An 18,575-nucleotide genomic window follows, 5' to 3' on the forward strand; every position below is an offset into this window, starting at 1 on the left:
CTGGGTCAGGTAATGCAATGTCTGTCAAGTCTTGTCTTGGCTTGGTTACGGTGTTGATGACATCCACACAGTCATGTGGCGTGGGATCTGCTGTAATCGAGGGTAACAGTGTAGCAGGGATTAGCGTGTTGCAACGTCTGATTTCTATGTGTGGTTGGAACAATGTCAGTTCATATCCTGTTAGTCGTGTTTTGGTCAAGTGTTGAGTTTGTGTCCTATTTAGGAGAACTTCCACAGAGTGTGGAACCTGTACTGTCAATGGATGTCCTAACACTATGGAATCGCTTTGTCTGATAGCTAGAGCAGTTGCTGCAACTGATTTAAGGCACGCAGGCAGAGCCTGGGCTACTGGATCTAATGTACTAGAAAAATAAGCACAAGGCTTGTGTTTTCCTGCTTGATCTTGTGTGAGAACAGATAATGCTGTGCCATCGCGTTCTGTGACAAAAAGTGTAAAAGGTTTGCTGTAACATGGTGTCGCTAAAACAGGTGCTTGACATAGGGCTTTCTTCAGTTCATCAAAAGCTTGTGTATGTTCCTGGGTCCAAGGGAGGACAGTCGAAGTTGCTGCCTCCTGTGTTGTCAACTGTATGAGTGGCTTTGCTAGATATGCATACTGAGGAATCCATTGTCTGCAGTAAGAAGTAAGGCCAATAAAGGCCCGTACTTCCTTTTGTGTCTTGGGCTGTGGAATATGTGCAATTAACTGGATGCGGTCAGGTGTCAACTGTCTACCCCTCTTGGACAGCAAGTGTCCAAGGTAAACCACTTGCTGGGCACAGAATTGTAGCTTCGAAGGGGACACTTTATGCCCCTTTTCGGCCAGAAAATACAAGACTGTCAGTGATGCACGTTCGCAATCTCGTTCTGTACGTGCTGTGATCAATAGATCATCAACATACTGGAGCAGGGCAGTGTCAGTAGGCATGTGAATACAGTCTAGTTGTCGTTTCAGTGCTTGGCTGTAAATACTAGGGCTCTCTGTGAATCCCTGAGGAGCACGTGCAAATTTGAAGCTTCTGCCATTTAAACAGAATCCGAAGAGATACTGGCTTTCCGGATGAATGGGGACACTAAAGAAGGCGTTCTTGAGATCGATAACAGTAAAGAACGCTGCTTCGGAATCAATGGCAGTCAATAAAGAAGAAATGTCTGGAACCACTGGGTACTGGGGTATTATGCATTTATTCAATTCTCGAAGGTCGATCACCAGTCTGTAGACCGGTGGTGCATTTGGGTCAGTTTGTTTAAGAATCGGGATAATTGGAGAGTTACATACATTGGAGTCAGTTTCTACAACCGCTCCTTGAGCAATGAGCTCGTCAATAATTTTCAGTAAGGCAACTACAGCCTCTGGTGGTAACTTGTATTGTCGGATTCGGGGTAGTACAACTCCTTGTTTGAGAGTAACACGATAAGGTGTAATATGCATACAACCTACATCAGTTGGACCGTGTGCCCATAAATGCTGTGGTACATTCTGCAATCTCGGATCAAAATCTCTTAACACATAATGTCCTTTAAAATCACGTAAAAACAATCTCACTCCTTCCGGTGAACAACAAATCACTGCTCCTAGTGCTTTCAATGTTTTTATACCAAGCAAGTTTTCTGGACATGATTTCGTAAGTAACAAGTCGGTAGTGCGGGACAATGGACCAACTTCTAGGGAAACTGGCTTTGACACTTCGTTAACAATAGGCTTTCCTGAAAATCCAAGGGAAACATTCTGTGAGCCTGAGAGGGGTGCCCCTGGAACCTCGTCATGACTGATGGTAGGTCTGCTCGCCCCTGTGTCAATCAAAAATTTTCTGTCTTTCCCTAATACCTGACTATGTACATAGGGACCCTCTTGATCTACAGGAACCTCGATAAGGGGCAAGCCAACCTCCCTCTCTAGGCTGTTTCATGAATACTGCTGATAATCGGGGTAATCTGACTGAGCATACTGGTACATTTGCTGTGTAACATGTTGTGTGGCAGCTATAGGTTGGGGTTGGGGTACAGCTACTGTCTGTTGCATGTTCTGTGGAGGTCGCGTGTTCTGCGGAATATTTTGTGGAACATGTTCTTGTCTAGGCGGACGCGGTCTTTTTTTCGTTTTGCCTGTGGCTATGTTGTGTCTTAGAACGGCACATTCGTTTATGTAGTGTCCTGGCTGTTTACAATAATTGCAATTCTTTTTTTGTCATTATACTTTTATTCGACACATGTATCATAAAAAGTACAAACATAAAGTACACACATAATTATAAAAACAGTTCATTATTTAGAAAAATACATATAAGAGTTATGTGGAAAAATTGACTTGATGAGCATTTTTTAAAATCTTAGTCCTAATGATCCAGGCACATGATAAGAACTTTGCAACCCCACAAATAGTAACCATAGAAGAGGTGTCAGAGATAAGAATACGCAAAGCTGATTTGTAATCTCTAACACCAAGGTTCTTTAGTACTGGTTTTAACCATTTCTTCCTAGGTAAGATGTATGCCTTACAGGCAAAGAAAAAGTGGCCCAATGATTCTTCGGGATTTATACACCCTGGACACATTGTATCCTCTTCCCTCCTATTGTTCCATCTAGATGTAAAAGTTTTGAGGGGCAATGTTCCATGTCTAAATTTAAGATATAAAGTCCTTTCCCGAGGAATCTGAATAAAGTCCAAAAACAATTCCAATTTTAGGGTGCATTTATGGGTCAAAAAAGTCTCGGTCAAATGTCCCCAGTTTGGGTTCTGTAGCGCCTTGGTCTCTATCCAATCCCAATATAATTTTTTAACCGCTTGTTTTGGTGGAGGTGATTGGGATACCCAAGCGTCGCTTAAACCCAAACTTACTACAAGCTTTTTTAAAGCATTTAGTTACTTGATTTTGCCTGAAGTGTTTAATTTTAGCATTTCATCTAACACAAGGGCATAGTTAGCTAGTTCGGGGGTCCTCCTCAAACGAACCCAATATAAGAGGGGACGGAGCTGGAGGATGTCCCGAATAGACTTTCTACCCAGGTCTAAGAATAAAGGTTTGAGTGGGGTAGAGGATGGAAGCGACACCAAGTCCCTCATAAACTTGTTCTCTGATCGGACGTGGTCGTTGGTATTCTCATTGCCCCACAATTCCGAGCCATAGACAGCTGAGGCAATTGCTTTCCCCTCGTAGACTGATAAGGCAGGGGCAACTGGCCTGCTTACAGAGAGACGTTGGTTTTTTAAAATAGTGCCGGAGACCCTTTTAAGATTTAAAATCATTTTACATATATGGGGTTCCCATTTCAAATGATTATTAATCCTAACACCAAGGTAGTCAAACTCATCGACCACCTCTAAAGGAGATCCATTCAAGGTCAAGTGGATATTCCTATATTTCCTCTTGGCGGTCATAACCATTAGTTTAGTTTTGGTTGTGTTTATTGTAAGTCCTTGTTCCTGACAAAAAACACTGAACTGATCAAGAAGGGTTTGGAGACCTGTGGGGGTTTTTGATAAGAGGAGGGTGTCGTCGGCAAAGAGGAGGGATGGCGTTTTCTCCCCAGCCACAATGGGGGCATCGGCCGGTGTATCTTGCAGATGTTTCACCACTCCATTTATAAAGAGGAAAAATAAAGTAGGGGCCATCACACACCCCTGCCGCACCCCTCTGTTAACAGGTATACTCTTAGTGAGTTGCCCCTGCGCCCCCCAGCGTATCTTCGCATATGTACCCTCATGGAGTTTAATGATAAGATTTAACAGATAGGATGGGAAACCCATATCCAGTAGGACATTCCAAAGTTTAACACGGGGTATTACATCAAAAGCCGTTTTGAGGTCAATAAAAGCCAGGTAAAGGCTCCCTCTGGCTATTGCCACGGTTTTCCAGAAAACTGCACAAAATCTGAAGACTTGGTCAATGGCCCCCACATTGTTTCTGAATCCAGCCTGAAAGTGGGACAAAATGTTTCCTTCCATAAGCCAGCCCTCAATCCTATTTACAATTACCCTGCCAACTACTTTTTGAATAACATCAATTAGACTAATTGGTCTGTAGTTGGCAGGGTCCTCTCTCTCACCCTTTTTAAAAACGGTAACAACTTCAGCACCCTTCCATGAGTCCGGTACCTGGTGGCCTAAATGAATAAGATTCAAAACATTTACAATAAAATCAGCCCAAACCAGTGGGTTAGACATCAATAAATCACCCGGTATTCCGTCCGGGCCAGGTGCCCTACCCGGTTTTATTTTAAGGATTGCCTCCTGTACCTCACGGGGCGAAAACAGTACATCTGTAAAGCCATCATTTAGATGGACCGTACGATCAATACCTAATATAGGGGGTACTGGAGCAACTTCTAAGGAGCCTACGCCATATAAATTTGAGAAGTGGGAATACCATTGGGACTCAGTTATATGGTTTGGTATGGGCTCAGCGCCTCGTCTATCCATGACGTTGATCAGTTTCCAAAATGCAATGGCATTTTTCCCATGAGCCGCTTCCTTTAGAGCCTGCCAATGTTCCTCTTCCCAATCTTTTTTGGCTTTCGTAATACTAGTGCGATACTCATTTCTAGCTAATCTAGCAGCTGGGGCATCCTTATTTTTAATAGCTAGTGAAATTGCTTTTCTTTTCTCTCTACAGGAGGCAGTATACCAAGGGTTCCCCTTTTTTTGCGTGCATTTAGACAAATGACATCCCTTGTTTTTTTTAGAGAAAAACATACTGATCTCCCCTATTAGGTCTTTATACTTAGTTGCCAGCACCGACCCCTGAAGCTGGAGTGAAATTTGGTTCACTGGAACCAGGGCAGATGAGGCAGCCGAAACTAGAACCCTGATATTCTCAAGTGTCCCCTCATTGCACCTAACCACATTCCATTTAATCCTGCGATTACAGTTAGAAGGGACTAGTTCTTTAGTAATCAGCTCATTGTGAACCTCCTCACCAGTGTTGTCTCCCCAGAACATACCCATGCAAAGGGGATTATGGTCGCTATCAATCCTCTGGCTGACCTCCATATCAACCAGATTAGCCCATGACCCTATGTCCAAAAGGATATAGTCAATCCGTGACGGGCAACCTATTCGATGGAAGGTCATAGCACCCATACGATCAGATGTGGTACGGCCATTTAAGGCACATAGGTCATATGCAGACACCAGGGCATTCAACTGTATAGCTCGAGCCGACCACTTCTTAATTGGGGCCATAGATAAGGATGGAATTAACTGGTTTCCTGGCTTATTATAACAGCCCAAAAATTCATCCTCATCAAGAGGCTCAAATGTACAATTAAAATCACCTCCCACTAATACTGAGGATTTAGAAGGGAGGGCAGAAAGCCTGTTGTCTAACAACTCCAGTATTGGAGACAATTGGCCCTCTGGGAGCCCCCTGGCATAAATACAGAAAAGTTAAAAAGCATTCCTGGCAGACTGCCTTTTAACAGTTATATGGAGAATATCATTACAGGGGACATAATTAACAGTAATCTTACAGTTCAAATCTGTCCTGATCCAAATAAGTAAGCCACCCGATGGGCGCCCCCTCCCAAGCTGTATTGCAGGGACAAAAAACGTAGAATAGCCCTGTTTGTGTTCTGGCTCTTCACACCAGGTTTCCTGGAACATACAAATATGGAAATCATCTACAAAATTGTTCCATTCCGGATCGGGCAAGTTTTTCTTTAAGCCTAAGTTCCAGGACAGAATTTTAACAAGGGAAGGGGACAGCATAGGTGTATCCATGGCGACCTGAGTATCAACATCCCCTGACAAGGGGTCTGGAATAGTGCTACCCTGGTCAGGTACTTCTTTCCTAGTAGGAACAATAGAACCACTATCTACGGTAGAAAGTACCCCACAACCCCTGGCATCTTCAATACACTGGGGTGATGGTCAGTCCTCTTCTTCCAACCCACTAAATCGATTATAACAAGGGAATAAAGGATAATTGAGCTGTGGGCCCCACCCTTCTCCATTAAAATGTGTATCCCCCTTCCACTGATGCCCCCTCCTCCTATGGACTAAGTTCCATCCTTCCTCTGCAGGCATTCCCCATTGTTGCGGATTCTAGTATGTACCACCTCTACCCAAGCCTTTCCTAGCAGGCCTCATCCAACTCCATCTATCATCCTCATGGCCCTCCTGCATATAAAAAAAAGACAGGGGTTTGGCTGATACCACTGACTTACTATCACAGGGAGGAGTTGAACATATAAATTCTACAAGTCGTGGGTCCTCAAACGTGATAACGACACAATCCCCCTTTATACTTTTCTTCTTCCCACCTACCCAAGGTGCCCGTTCAACCATAAGTATGTTCTTGTTTAGGCTGGGTGGTGGAGGGTAATTTTTGTCTAGCCAGTGGCATATTTTATTTTTAATCGCCCAGAAGGGCTCAGAAGTGGATATTGGCAGCTCAGGAATCCCTGTCAGAACAACCACGTACGGACAAGCATCTGGTGGTAAATTGATGTTACGTCGCGATGTGGTTTTTCTGGACTGTGACTGTGGAATAATAGGAGCTGGGTTGTTAGGAGTCTTTTTGGTAACTGCATTTCTATTCGCTGCACTTGGACATGTAGAAGTGGAGGGTTTGATATTATTCACTGAATTAGTTGCCGGCAGAGAAGGAACTGGAAGGATATTTGCGGGAGCCGGAATACTCCCCGTGGGTGGATTTGTAACAACAATCCCAGTGTTAATAACAGGCGGTGAAACCACCGGAATAGAGGGGCCAGGGGTAATCAGCCTAGGGTCTTGTAGCGCAAGAATAGTAGCTAATTGATGTTCTATGTTAGAAAGCCTATTCTCCAGGGGCAAAAGCAAAGATTTTAACAAACTAGACATAGACTCCATTAAGGAGTCAAGCCCGTCTCCTGTATTAGTTAGTGAGTCATTGCTTCCGCTCATATCCAGAAGACTGGCCAGACTACTATCAGGAGTTATATCGTCCGGAACCCCTAAAGATAATAAATGGGGGGTAGAATCTAAGGGGTCAGACTCAGTTTGAGAAATGGGTGCCTGAAGAGTCCCATCATTTGCTATCGCCACACCTGTATTGTCCCCCCCGGAGTTGGAGCCCATAGACCCTTTTAAATTAATGGCGGGATTGTCTATAGGATGATTTGTTGGGTTCACAACAATTGAAGTTAACGTAATGGTGTCTGACCCAGCCGTAGTAGAAGAGTCAATAACATCATGATTAACTATCACGGGTGCGTGGGGGATATTAGAGGGTAGTGTGCTCATGACAGGGGCATTAGTAGGAGTTAGTGGTTGACTGCTGGCGGGAGTAGAATCATTAATAGAGTCCCCAGCAGAAGTAACAACAGGGTTTATCAAACTTGGCGGCGGGGAATGCATCATTGCAATGTTGCCCAGTGAAGATCTTTTTGCGTGAGCAAGATCCAATGATACCCTCCTTTCCATTATAGAAATGCCCTCGTCTATCAAGGAGTGTGTTCGAGAAATAAAATTATCTAGGGTACCAATTACTTTTTTAGTTTTGACGTTTCCAGCTCTCTGGCTCCTAGTTTTACGAGTAGACATCTCTGGCAGGTTAAAAAAGGAAACAAGCTATAGTAAAATACCTCAACAAATGACCCAAAGATAACAGTAAACACAAGGTAAGCAAATAGGCTACCCGGAGAAAAAGTGACCCCAGTAGCTTCAAACAGAAAGGCAACAGTAACAATCAATACGAGCCTTTGGTACAAAGGACTAATAAGGGTGCGCCCAGACCAGGCACTACAGGCCACGGAGGGCCACAGAGGGCCCGCCCTTTGCCCGGGCTTAGCCCCGGGCGCTCCCGCGCGCTCCCGCGCAGCGAGCAGCTTCCAGATTTATGGTCCCGAACCTATAGGGCAGCTGGGGGCGGGGCGGTCAGGGAGAGCGGGGCCAGGTGACACGGCCAGAGACACCGGGACTCCTGGGAAAGCGAGTCCCGGGTCGCGCTCGCAGCCCTGCCGCCTCACCGTCTCACAGAACCCCACAGGAGCAGCTGGATGTAGAAACCACCGAAGAGTCAGGCAGGTGAGCGGCGAAGCGGGACCCGCGCAGCGGGTACCGCGAGACGTGGGTGGTGGGTCCTGGAGGAAACAGAAACGCCGTCTTCTGAGTCCGATTTTGCAAAGGAGTGTCCCACTGCCGAGAGATCCTTCCCTCTTTTTCACCTGGGGCAGCTGGGGGCGGGGCGGTCAGGGAGAGCGGGGCCAGGTGACACGGCCAGAGACACCGGGACTCCTGGGAAAGCGAGTCCCGGGTCGCGCTCGCAGCCCTGCCGCCTCACCGTCTCACAGAACCCCACAGGAGCAGCTGGATGTAGAAACCACCGAAGAGTCAGGCAGGTGAGCGGCGAAGCGGGACCCGCGCAGCGGGTACCGCGAGACGTGGGTGGTGGGTCCTGGAGGAAACAGAAACGCCGTCTTCAGAGTCCGATTTTGCAAAGGAGTGTCCCACTGCCGAGAGATCCTTCCCTCTTTTTCACCTGGGGCAGCTGGGGGCGGGGCGGTCAGGGAGAGCGGGGCCAGGTGACACGGCCAGAGACACCGGGACTCCTGGGAAAGCGAGTCCCGGGTCGCGCTCGCAGCCCTGCCGCCTCACCGTCTCACAGAACCCCACAGGAGCAGCTGGATGTAGAAACCACCGAAGAGTCAGGCAGGTGAGCGGCGAAGCGGGACCCGCGCAGCGGGTACTACGAGACGTGGGTGGTGGGTCCTGGAGGAAACAGAAACGCCGTCTTCAGAGTCCGATTTTGCAAAGGAGTGTCCCACTGCCGAGAGATCCTTCCCTCTTTTTCACCTGGGGCAGCTGGGGGCGGGGCGGTCAGGGAGAGCAGGGCCAGGTGACACGGCCAGAGACACCGGGACTCCTGGGAAAGCGAGTCCCGGGTCGCGCTCGCAGCCCTGCCGCCTCACCGTCTCACAGAACCCCACAGGAGCAGCTGGATGTAGAAACCACCGAAGAGTCAGGCAGGTGAGCGGCGAAGCGGGACCCGCGCAGCGGGTACCGCGAGACGTGGGTGGTGGGTCCTGGAGGAAACAGAAACGCCGTCTTCAGAGTCCGATTTTGCAAAGGAGTGTCCCACTGCCGAGAGATCCTTCCCTCTTTTTCACCTGGGGCAGCTGGGGGCGGGGCGGTCAGGGAGAGCGGGGCCAGGTGACACGGCCAGAGACACCGGGACTCCTGGGAAAGCGAGTCCCGGGTCGCGCTCGCAGCCCTGCCGCCTCACCGTCTCACAGAACCCCACAGGAGCAGCTGGATGTAGAAACCACCGAAGAGTCAGGCAGGTGAGCGGCGAAGCGGGACCCGCGCAGCGGGTACCGCGAGACGTGGGTGGTGGGTCCTGGAGGAAACAGAAACGCCGTCTTCAGAGTCCGATTTTGCAAAGGAGTGTCCCACTGCCGAGAGATCCTTCCCTCTTTTTCACCTGGGGCAGCTGGGGGCGGGGCGGTCAGGGAGAGCGGGGCCAGGTGACACGGCCAGAGACACCGGGACTCCTGGGAAAGCGAGTCCCGGGTCGCGCTCGCAGCCCTGCCGCCTCACCGTCTCACAGAACCCCACAGGAGCAGCTGGATGTAGAAACCACCGAAGAGTCAGGCAGGTGAGCGGCGAAGCGGGACCCGCGCAGCGGGTACTGTGAGACATGGGTGGTGGGTCCTGGAGGAAACAGAAACGCCGTCTTCAGAGTCCGATTTTGCAAAGGAGTGTCCCACTGCCGAGAGATCCTTCCCTCTTTTTCACCTGGGGCAGCTGGGGGCGGGGCGGTCAGGGAGAGCAGGGCCAGGTGACACGGCCAGAGACACCGGGACTCCTGGGAAAGCGAGTCCCGGGTCGCGCTCGCAGCCCTGCCGCCTCGCCGTCTCACAGAACCCCACAGGAGCAGCTGGATGTAGAAACCACCGAAGAGTCAGGCAGGTGAGCGGCGAAGCGGGACCCGCGCAGCGGGTCCCGCGAGACGTGGGTGGTGGGTCCTGGAGGAAACAGAAACGCCGTCTTCAGAGTCCGATTTTGCAAAGGAGTGTCCCACTGCAATTGCAATTCCCTTTAACAGGAGCTGCAGGATGACTAGTCTGTGTCGTACCCCTCTTCTGACCATCAGCTGAGACGGACTGGGCAACTAGTACTTTCATTTTCGTGTCTTTAATACGTCTCTGTTCATGTTCGTGTTCCTCTCTGATTCGATTCTGGTGGTACTGTAACATTTGTAACATTTGGGAAGGGGTGTTAGCTTGCCATGTACTCTCGACCTTCAGTACTCTATTTTTAACCTGTGGTAAGGAATTCTCGACTAATTTGGTCACAAAAAGATGTGGATACGATTCACTACTTGTTTTCAGGCCGCTATTAATAATGAAACATTTCTCGAATCTAGAATAAAAATCGCTAGTGTCTTCGTCTTGTTTCTGTTTGCAGGCTGAGATAGCATCCCAGTCTTCCTTTTTCGGGGTTAGTAATCTTGGTAAAACTTGTATCAACAACTGGGGTAATGCTTTGGCTTTTTCCCCAAGACCAGTACCAGGGACTCGTGTATTTTCTTCATTTTCTAATACTGTCCAATCAATCTTTTTCTCTCCCACCTCCCATTCTTTTTCTCTAAGTTTTTCGTAAATACCGGCTGGCAACAGAACCTTAAACATTTTAAGGATATCGGGATACGTATACTCCCCCATGAGGAGCATATCTTTTAATTCACGGTGGAACCCTGCTGGATCTTTATCATGACAGGGCACTAATTTTTTCATTTCCAATAATTCCATTTTGGTCAAGGGTGTGTATACGAATACTCGTTGAAGCTCACCATCTTCTGCCCGAACGGGATGAACTTCTGGTAAGGGATTCTGTCTGTCTATGTAAAATGGTTTCCTTACTGGAGGTGGAACAGGAACGAAATGTGGAGTCAGGAAAGTTCTGTATTTGTGTCGTTGTTCTAGAATGATATTAATTAAATCTGTACCTAGGCCTCTCCATCTCTTTAAGAGTAATTCTTCCAATATATTATATAAGGGACCTGGATCAGAATGCTGACTTTCATACAGTGTAATGAGATGTTGAATCATGTACATACCAGCTAGTCGTTGTTCGTCTGGGGAAAGACTCAAAAACGTTTGCGCTACTGAGTCATCTTTATATACACTAGAATTGCCAGCCCATTTGACTGCTGACCGGGCTAGTTCCTGTTCATGCATGGTACTAAGTTCACTGTAACCTATTTGTTGTTTCAATACTTTATCAGTGGCTTGGAATAAATGTTCAAGAGAACATTGTTCTGGTATGGGAGACAGAAAACGTTTCTGGTTTTCTAGACGTATGGGTCTGTCAAAGGGTTTGTCAAAAGGTCTTGCCCTACCTACGTACGCTATTCTGCCTGGGTCCTCTGTTTCTACATCTTCGTTTTCTGAGACTTCACCATCCGTTTTCTCGGCTTCTCTCGCTGCTTTTTCCCTTGCGTGTATGTCTAGAATTTCTTTACGAATCTTCCTATACATGGACTCTATACAACCTTGTTTACTATGCCTTCCATCAGCTATGTTGTTACTCCATTTTATCAGGACCTTCATCTCTTCCTGGTCCATGCCTGGCTGATCTCGTTCTCTTATCAAACAATTTATCAAAAACTGTAAGATCATACCCTGAGTCTCCACCTTCCTATGTGCCATGGCCTCGTGAATACTTTCTGGTCTCTCCCCCGTTCTAATAAAATGATATATGTTGTCTAAATGATCTCTCATATCTGGTAAAAGAGTCAGATAGTTTGTAACACGTCGTAGACGTATTGAATATAATATCATCTGGTCTTCACCTGGTACTGGATCATATCTGCAATCAGTGAGGTACTGTTTAAGGGCTGCGTATGTAACTACTTTTGGTGTGCGTTGTAATGCTGCTTCTCTGAGTGTGGTTCGTTTTATTTGAGGCGGGGTGACAGGAAGACCTCCTACGGCTCCTCCTGAAGTGCGATCGTCGACTACTAGTGGTTGTGCTGTCGCTGGGGACGGTGTAGGCGGTAAAGTAGGTGTAGGTAATACAGGTGGGCCCTGAGTTGCAGGCGGATTAAAAGGATTGCTAGGGCCAGTGGCCGGAACAGTGGCTGGAGCAGTGGCAGATGAGACAGTGTCATCAACAGAAATGTGAACAGGGTTGGGAGGATGAACATTTGGAGGAGGATTTCTGTTTGCATATTCTGGGACAGTGTCATCTAAGTATGAAGAAAGGAAAATTTCCGCTGCGGTCTGTTTATGACGGAGTTTAGTCGGGACCAATGGTGGCGGCAAGTTACGGGGTACTTCCGGGGTCGCCTTGGGTAGGCCCTCGGCGAGAACTGGATACATGCCTGTAATAAGGGCATTTCTTTGTCTGTCTAATTGTTCGGCTCTAACTCGTTCACCTTCTTCTAGTAGCTCTTTTTCTCTAGCTTTTTCAGATTCTTCTCTACTTTTCTCTGCTTTCCTAATTTCTTTCTCTGTTCTTCTATGCGCTTCTTTACGCCACAATTCTATGGCATTTTTCTGGGATTGTCTGGCTTTCTTTTTCCATAATGCTTCCTCTACTCTCATGATGCATTCAGCATCCCATGCCCCTGAGACAGGCCATCTATATTTCTCTTCCAGATCCTTAGTATACTCAACCCATAAATCTAAGTACAGTATGGCATCTAAGCCATGTTTTTGGTGCATAAAATGACCTGGAGTGTCCCTAGGCGGGACGGGAACTGCTTCTTCGAGTATCCCTTTCCTGGTTCCTATCTGACGTAATTTCGAAAACAGTGGCATTGTTGAACTTACTTGAACGTGAACACAATACACACAGTAATGAATAGCAAACAATCATTCATACCACGACATTAAACACATTAAAACATTTCAGACTGATACCTGGTACATAGAAAACATAAATACTGAAATAATACTAGAAGACTGGATCACTAGATGCACTGCTAAAACAGTACAGACATACCGGTCCCATAAAGAGACACGTCATACCGTATTCACCTAAGTGAACACGTCTGGACCGGGTCTGTGTACCCAGACCCGTCTTGACCGGGCACAAATTAATGAACCCGTCTAGATGTGTTCCCGACAACGGTACTCACCGGGAAGCAAAACTGAAGGCCTCGGAAACTGGACTGGACTGGACTGGACTGCTACGACGTCTGGCTGCTACTACGCATGCGCTTCGGAACAGGTGGGCTTCCAGATACCTCGGACCTTGCTCTCTCGGCTTGGGGCTCTGGTCGGGACTCTGAGCATTCCTCACCGCCTCGTCTGGATGCCGGACCGCAGTCTCCGTCTCCTCCGTGGGCCTGAGGGAGATAGCAGGAAAACCCGCAGGTGTGCACAGGAATCCGTCACAGCTGTAGAAGGGGTCAGGGGCCTGCGTTACATCGCCGGCGAGTGGGGAAGGGGAGGGGTACCTGTTCGGGCGCCAGATTGTGTGGTAAATAAAATTACCGGGACTATTTTTCGATACATTAAATGACAATAAGGATAGCTCAATAAAATGAGAGGCAGAGTCCGTGGTATCTGAGTCATATGGGCTTTAATTAAGATTCTCGAGAACCGGGACATCGAGTTCCATCACCACTAAGGTTCAGGAAGGGACATTCAACATTTTATTAACATCACACATTATATATAGTAAAACAGTATAATTGAAATGAATATAGTAGGCGTAACAAGTGGAAAGAGAGAGATAAGAACACATGGGCGTAAAAGAGGGCGTGTACAAGGGCGGAAACGGAGGTGTGAACTGGAAAAGTCACAGACGTGTCATAAGTGGGTGGATGCATAGAGAGATTCTGCAGGGTCAGCAGAAACCTTTAGCATGGGTGCGTGTGCAACTGAGCATGACGTATAACTGGGGAAAACTGGGGGGCTTGACTTTAGCACTAGTAGAGGAGACTGGTGTCTGGGATGTCAGAACGACCTGTACCTATAGCATATCTGGTATCTTATGTTTGGAGGATATGTTGTCTGAAGGAAAAGGTCTCTCGGGCAGAGGCCATTCAATACTGAATGCTAGTGCGTGCATACGTGTCTTGGTGCAATGCGCGGGGGCCATGGGCCTACCATGGTAACGGGTTCAGTAAATTACTTGCAAGGAGGACAGGAAGGCCGAACCCTTTGCTCTGCAGCCGGGAATATGTTTACCTATTTCACTAGACTGGAATGTGTTTTCGAGGAGGCTGAGCGGATAACTGTAGGCAAAATACTGTCTTGGCAGGCAGGCCAGGCCGAGCCGGGCACCGCTTCGCTGGGCAGGAAGTAAGGTAGAGGTCAGGGATGCATACCTAAACTGCGGCTTCAGAGACAGAAAAGACTCGGAGCCTCAATTAAGGGCCTGGCTCGACTGAGCCAGAAAAACGTGAAGAACGTGTGTTTCGCGTTATTTAAAAGTGCACCATGTAAAGACGTTGGCACCATAGGCCTAAAAGCCAAATTAACGTGGTTTTCTTGGGGAGCTGAATAACTGACATGTTAACGTTGGACGCAAATGCACAGGCGTTTTCATGGCAGGCACGGAAAAGGAATTACACGACATACATGGAACATGGGAGCATGGATAGGGTGCGAGTGGGGGACACATTGGTTACCTAAAAATTTCTATTTCCTCACACCTTTGGGACAGAATACCCTGTACACCAAACTCTAAGGTGGGCCCTTAGTCTCTTTTTTGGATCTCAGCATCCTTCAGTGAGCAAGGTTGGGGTGGTGTCTGAAGGAGGCTTTACAAGGCTGGGTACGTTCTTGGCAAGGTTCCACTGAATAGGATATTATTTATTTATTTATTTGTCAATTTGTAGGGCGCGACAGCTACCCAAAAAGGGTTTCCCGGCGCCTAGACACAGCTAGAACGAAAGGACAAAAACGGAAGGAGGATTTGAGTGGTTACTGTTCGTACAGCCAGGTCTTTACAAGCTTTCTGAAACTATGGTAGTTATCTTCCTTCCGAATGTTTGGAGGAAGCGAGTTCCACAGGGACGGTCCGAGATAGGCAAAGGATCTGCCCCCTGATCTTGCACGTTTGAACCTAGGTATACAGAACCATGCTGCTGTCTGGGACCGGAGGTTTCTCTTTGGTGTGTAGAGGCAAGCAAGGGATTGGAGGTATTTTGGGGCTCCTCCAGTTTTTATTTTGAACATGTAGTTCAAGGCCTTGAAGCGAACTCTGTTCTCTATCCTGAGCCAATGAAGGTCCCGGCGGTGGTTCGAGACTCCAGCGTTCCTGGGAATCTTGCACAGGAGTCTGACCGCGGCGTTTTGTGCCACTTGCAGGCGTCCAATGACAGATTTATTTGCGCCTAAGTATAGGATGTTGCCGTAGTCAAGCCTTGATGTGATAAGGGCATTGACTACGGTCTTCTGTGTTGACAAAGGCAACATCCACAGGATTTTCCTCAACCATCTGGTTATGGTGAGGCACAATCCAGTAACTTTGCTGGCCTGCTTATCCATGGATAAGGCGTTGTCTAGTACAAAGCCCAGATTACGAGCATGGGACACCGGGGTAGGAAGGATGCCCATCTGTTCTGGCCAATGCGCGGGGTTCCAGAGTTCTTTGTCTTTTCCCAAAATCAGAATTTCCGTCTTGTCCCCGTTCAGTTTTAACTGGTTTGCTGTCATCCAGTTCAGTATTTTTAGTAGTCCTTCCTTGAGTAGCGACGGGGAGTGGGGACAAGAGTTAGACAGGGAAAAAATGATTTGGGTGTCATCGGTGTAGTTCATGAGCGTTAGCCCTAGCTTCTCAACAAGTTCTACCAATGGTTTGAGATAAATATTAAAAAACAGAGGGCTCAGGATGGACCCCTGTGGCACTCCATGAGCTGCAGGTAAGGAGTCTGACTCGGCCTGTGCTGATGCGATCTGAAAGGTTCTGTTAGCCAGAAAGGATTTAATCCATTCCAGAGCCTTTCCTCTTATGCCATTTGTGTGTAGTTCTCTAAGGAGCGTTTCGTGGGAGATGGTATCGAACGCCGCACTTAGATCCAGTAGCACAAGTGCTACCATTTGGCCTTGGTCAAGGAGTTGTCGGATATTTTCAGTGACACCTAACAGGGCGGTCTCCGTCGAGAATCCAGCCCTGAAACCAGATTGCGAAGGGTGGAGTAAACAGTTTTCTTCTGCAAAAGTGGCTAGCGTGGAGTGTACGTGTCTCTCGAGGCACTTAGAGAAAGCAGGAAGCAGAGATATAGGCCTATAGTTGGCCAGTGTTTCTGGGTTTGCATTTGGCTTTTTCAAGAGGGGTGTCACCATGGCGTGCTTCCATAAGGCCGGGACAGTGGCGAGGTCGAGGGACAAATTTAGAAGGTTGGCAATGATATTCAGGGACTGGTCATCCAATTGTTTTATAATTTTAATAGGGATGGGGTCCCTAGGGGAACCAGATTTGACAGATTTTAGGATTCCTTTGAGATTCTCTAGTGAGAGATTCGGCCAGAATTCCAGCAGGTTTTTATCAACAGCAGTGGGTTGAGGTAGACAGGAGTTAGATGGAAGGGGTGGGTCAGCGTTAGATATTTTAGTGTTGATGTCTGAGATAATTTTGTCAATTTTCTCAGTAAAAAAGCAAGCTAATGCCTGACATTGTTGAGTGCTTAAAGGGGGTGCAGTGGCTGCAGTATGTGCGCCTGCCAATTCCTTAACTTTAGAGAAAAGGGTTTTGGGCATATTAGTTGCTTCGATGATTGTTTTTGAGACGAAGGCAGCTCTTGCCTTTGTGCACGCCGTATGATATTTGTTTCTGGCTTCATGATAGCATTTTTTTGCATAAGGGTCGTACTTTTTACGCCATTTTTGTTCTAATACTTTGCATCTTGACTTTTCAGTTTTGAGGCTGTCGTTAAACCATGGAGCCGGGGGACGATGCCTACTCCCTTTGGTGTGAATAGAAGGCAGACAGCTGTTGGCGGCATTTGTTAGCCAATTTTGTGTCTCAATTGCTACTTGGTCCATGTTGGGGTTTAAGCTAGGAGGGTTTTGTTTGAGTGCCGCATTTAAGGCACCTATGTCGACTGACTTCCAGTTCCTTCTATTAGTAGCAATAGCATTTTGTTTTACTCTAGGGGGGGGTGGAAGAGAGATGCTAAAGCTGATGAGGTGATGGTCGGACCATCCAGAGGGGACGGTGGCAATGTACGTGAGTTCACTGACGTTAGTTATTATGGGGTCCAACAAGTGGCCAGCAATATGGGTGGGGCCGGAGTTGATAATAGATAAGTTCATTACAGCTAGATCTTCCAGAAAATTATAGCATGATGGGATGGTGGGATCTTCCAGGTGTAGATTAAGATCACCTAGCAGGGAGAAATTGCTAGATGACATATAGTAGGGGGTAATGTGATTTGCGAAGTTTGATACCCATTGAGAGGGGTTACCTGGTGGACGATAGATTAGAAGGCCTGACATAGTGAAATTGGGGTTTAAGGTGATTTTAAAAAGACCCGCTTCACAATCTGGAATTAGAACGGATTCCAGAGTGCATTTGTATTCTCTGTTGAAAATGATGGCAATCCCGCCCCCAACCTGTTTTTCCCTATCGAGTCTGACAATGGCGTAGTTGTCAGGGAGGGCAATAGCAACATCTGGGCCAGCGCTGTCATGTAGCCAGGTCTCGGTTAGGAAGATAGCACTAGGGCATTCTTCAGTGAGTAGATTAAAAATGTCATGTTTGTGCTTGGGCAGTGATCTGCAGTTAGTACTGTAAAATACATATGTTGGCTGTACATTATTACGTGGGATTTTACATTTCCTGCGTCTCCTGGGTGGGTCGGAGTAGGGTTTATGGACGTCAGTGGATAGTTTACACTCAGAGCAAACATGGGTTCCGACTATGTGTAGGTTGGGTAGAGAGCAGTTCGGTTTAGGGGTAGGGCGCAGTGCTCTCAGAGCGGAGGACGTTCTTACCAATCTGGGTGGTGCAGTTGGAGGGAGAGCCTCGGCCTCGTGCCCCGTCCTGACACGGACGGGCACAGACGGGCTAGTCTTTGGCGTGTCTTCGGCGTGCTGATGGTGTGCCCGCTGCGCTCGACCGCTGCGCTGTCGGGTAGTGAGCATAGTTATGGGAGGAGAGAGGAGTGGGCGTGGCCCCGTGTCACGTGATGCAGCGACGCTTAGTGCGTTATGCAAGGGATAAAGATCGAGTTTTAAAATCAGTTCAAAAGTGCAAATAAACAAGTTTTATAAAACAACAGAGGTTTCGTTGCAGTCTAGTAACCCCGGCTTCCGCCTCAAGGTACTAGCTGGTCAGCACTGGCTTCTGGCAGGCACAGCGCTTATGAGCTTCCTGGAGTGGGCGTGGCTATCGAGGGTGGGCGTGGCCCCGTGTCACTTGATGCAGCGACGCTTAGTGCGTTATACAAGGGATAAAGATCGAGTTTTAAAATCAGTTCAAAAAAACTCTGAGTGTGTGAAACCTGTTTCTTCAGCCCATCTGCAATGCACCTTAGGAGGATTTGCTCTGGCAGGTCCTTACCAGTTCTCCAGAGGTCTTCAAGTCCATGTTTCTAGGTCCTAGGTTTTTAAGATGTATGTGGGGTTTGAGTTAGACACAACTAAGGGTTCCAGGACATCAAGATGTTGGAGATTGAGACAAACATCCAAAG

Source organism: Lissotriton vulgaris, chromosome 1_1 (genome assembly GCF_964263255.1).
Source record: "Lissotriton vulgaris chromosome 1_1, aLisVul1.2, whole genome shotgun sequence".
Lineage (NCBI taxonomy): Eukaryota > Metazoa > Chordata > Amphibia > Caudata > Salamandridae > Lissotriton > Lissotriton vulgaris.